Source organism: Homalodisca vitripennis, chromosome 4 (assembly GCF_021130785.1).
Source record: "Homalodisca vitripennis isolate AUS2020 chromosome 4, UT_GWSS_2.1, whole genome shotgun sequence".
NCBI lineage: Eukaryota > Metazoa > Arthropoda > Insecta > Hemiptera > Cicadellidae > Homalodisca > Homalodisca vitripennis.
In genome coordinates this window covers 122,585,563-122,589,670 of record NC_060210.1, presented here as the reverse complement: position 1 = coordinate 122,589,670, position 4,108 = coordinate 122,585,563, and positions in this window count along the sequence as shown.

Sequence of the window (4,108 nt, the reverse complement as noted above, 5' to 3'; positions counted from 1 at the left end):
AAAAACGTACAATGGTAAAAAATTGTTTTGTCGTCTTCAGAAAACGCATTTTAGAGGACTCTGACAGAAGACGCCTTTAATTCAAAAAAATAATTTCATCCGAAAGAAATTGTACCACTACTCTTTAGTCTGTGTAAATTACCTCTCAGATGTTACAATTTTACGGAGACCGTTCAATGCTATTTTAAGCCCGACTTTATAGTTTTGTTTAATGTTTTATCGTTTGATCTAATATCGTTACTAGCAAATTTGTTCAGTACATTTTAATTATAAAACTTTCATTTGATAAAAGGTATCTTTTTGAAAGAAGTCATTGTTTTATTGACTATCTACCTCAATTTTTCAATTTAAATTCTTAAAACAACAGTGAACTTTCATTCATTACCACCATGTACTCTTTTCATATAGGAGGATTATAATCTTGAACTGCATAGATGTTTTCTGGCCGATAACAAAACAAACTGAGATCATACTACCAAGAAAACTAATTAACGTTATCAATACCCCGCCTGCTTGTTACACTGGAAGCATAGTTTTAGAGGGTTCATTACCTTTATATGAATCATAGCCAACTCTCTTACTCGTTATTGTTTGCTTTTACACATCGAGCTTTCTTACATTCTGTTAAGTAATTTGTTTTGAATGCTATTTTTTGTAAGTCCACCTTTAGTAATTTAAAACATAAAATACATGTAAAGAGTAAGTCACAATAGCATAGGATTAATTTAACATACAAACCTTAATTTATATGTTTAATTATCAATATAAATGTTAAAAACTATCTGGATTAAAGTTAGGCTATATTAGATCTAGCTTTAAGATCTAGTACTGATCACAATTTAAAATCACAATAACGTGGATTTCAAAGTATGTTAATCATAGCTTACACTTATGTGATGTTTATTTTGTATTCATTTCGAATAAACACTATTTAACAGCCTAGATTTTCGGTTTATACCATGATGAAACATTCCTTACACAATTAAATTCTTGTAAAATGTCAGTCTCACTGTGGAGAACGCAGTCGTTTATTATATAGGCGAGGCGCGTCTATACGGCTGTGAGGCCTTCTTATGTAGGCACTAAGAGGGAGGTGAACTGGAGCTTAACTCAACATTCACGTTGAAACAACACTCCCTGCCATAGCTACGTTATGTGTAGAAAACTCGGTTGCTCCACCGTGCTTAGAGATCGTGTCTGAAACATCATAGTGTTCCCAATTGTGCACCTGATGAGACAATGGTAATACCTCTTCACCTAGATTATACTATATTTTGTAGTCTATGTGTCTCTGATGTCAAAACGATGCAAAGCATTCGCTTAAGCTTCTTTGTCGCCTCTTCAGACGAACATGATTCCAGGAGTCAAGTCTGTGACACCGTCAGATTAGTGTCAGACTCTGCACTAAGAGGGAGGTGAACTGTAGCAAAACTCAACATTCACATTGAATCAACCCTTCTCACTTTGTATACGTTTGAGTTGAAAGGGAGAACTTTATCTTGATAGGCTGAAGTTGAACCAACCAACGACTATTGGATTCTTTACTATTATTTAAGGGGTTTATTTCAATACTAGTGAGATTTTATTTGATTATATTAAACGTTTTAAAGGGAAACGGTCGAATCCCAATGGAAAAATCTTGTTATCCTCCCCGGGAATCGAACCCGTGGTCTCTCGATTAGAGAACCTCTAATCAACGGTTTAGGTCTTATTTCATTGTTTGTTGAAGTTATTTGCTTTCTTAATTTTTTCTCTTTTTGTTCTTGAATAGTAGTAAAATTGTACAAGTTCTTCTGTTTTTTTTTTAATATTATTTTATTGCATGTTTTGTTTTAAAACTTTGTTCCGGTACGACCGAATTTTCAGTATCCCGACGTGTCATTTTCCTAATGTGACCCAATGTGTTTATGTCTTTTTACCAATTATTTTTGCCACTTCAATTTAATTTTTGTTATTTTTTTATTATTACAGTGTTTATATCTCAGTTCTATCAACCTCTACAGATGGCCTTCAGGTCATTGTACATGTAGTGTTTTATTTCATGTAATGAGCAAAAACGGGTTCAAAATAAAAAACTTTTTCATTCATTCATTCATTGATCTGAACATCTAAAAATAAAAATATGATTAAAATCATCTAATTGCTTGAACAGAAAACTTGGGTCTAGTTATGTTCAAGACTTACTAGGAAAATATGAACATTGTCACCGTAAAGACCTTGGTGCATGAACTGAACCGGTTTGATAAGTAAACACACACATTTTTACAAGACATACATGAATGAATTATAACTGAAAGCGTGAAGTTAGTAATAGTTTCTCTAAGTACGCAATTGCGAAATGTAGTTCCATACAGTACTGTACCCAAGTGAAAAATCGCAGGATAATCTAACATCGAAAAATATTAATTTTACTGGATTACAGTATTTTGGTTTGTATGGTAAACTTTATCACAGAAAGTTTATACATCAGACTGTTTTATGTGTCACTAAGGTTTATTGGTATAGGTCATATTTTTGGCATAGATATATGAGTTAACGTTACAAGTATACTGAACAGTTACATCCTTACGTATACAGGGTGTCCCGTAACTCTCTGGACAAAGGTTACCACGTTATTGCTCAGGTCAAGACAAACCTATTTCACCATATAAACATGGGTCTCCTATGCTTAGTTTCCTATCTGTCTGTCTGTATGTGTTATTATAAAAAATTAATATCTTCAAAAATAATAAATTAAATTATACAAAATTTGGCTCGAATGATAACGATAACAACCAGTTACTGAAAAATATGAAATTATCTGTAGTATTTTCAAAATGGCAGCCATTAAAACTTTTAAAATTTAAATATCTTTAAAACCCGCAATTTTTCTCAAGAATTACGAAAATAACAGATTTTGAGAATTTTATCACGAATCTAATGATACTAAAACTATTTAAATCAAATAATAAATAACTGATTCAGAGCAGATTTACTGTGACAAGACATGGCCCGACATTTGAGGACATCGAATAGCCAACAACAATACAAAACTGAATAAACAACAGCTATCAAGCATTTATAAATGCCAAGTTAAACAAAGAAAGGTAATATTTTAAATGCTAATATGAAAAAGTTTGTATTGTTATTTGTGAATTTCTTGTTACTCAGTTAAGTGGAGTCGAAAATAACAGTGCCACCACAAAACCCAACATGGAGTGCCACTTACGGAACGGGTATAACGTCAATGGACGTAGGCCTACTTGTAAACGTCTTTGTGTGTTGTAGTAACACTCAACTATGATTTCTGTCAAAGGATCTATAAAACGCAAGAGACCGGTGAACTGAAACAAAGCCGGTAAATAAGCCGACGAAAATTTAATCATACGTGTAAATCTGTTATCGTTAGATAAGACAATACTGACAGCACACTCAACAGGTTAATACTATTGATTGTGACAATGAGTATGAACACTACTATGCCACCGGCGGCAACTACAGGTAATTAGTATAACGCTTTCTTACATCCATATAACTTACATACACTTTTATATATTAATTATGTAGCTAACGTTCGGATTGCATTTATCAAGATTTGTTAACACCGTAGTAATTGCACAGCTTTTAGCGAGGAGATTAATACTCCAGCAAAACCATTACCCATAAAAATGTAGTTCCAAAATATTTTAAGGCAGTTACACACCCTAAAGCACGGCGCCTTGGCGACCGGCCCGGACCACTCTGGCCTTTTCCAACTCACTGCGACCGGCCCGGACCACTCTGGCCTTTTCCAACTCACTGCGACCGGCCCGGCCCAGCCCGCTCGGACCACTCCGACCGTTGACCGCCAACTACGACCGGCTCGGTCCGACTCGGCCAGCCTTTGCTACGCCATAGCCATGTCGCATGCGATGGGATAAATACAAGTAACATATTCATGGTTGAAAAGGTTGATACAATTCGAATATTGAATTTAGCTCAAGTTCACCTTCCTCTCAGTGGGCGTCTGATACCTGACACTTTCTCACACTTGACTCCTGGAGTCATGTTCGTCTGAATCCAAATAAAGTCGGCGACGAAGAAGCTCAAAACGAACCTTTACATCGATTCGATAAATAGTTCCTGATAT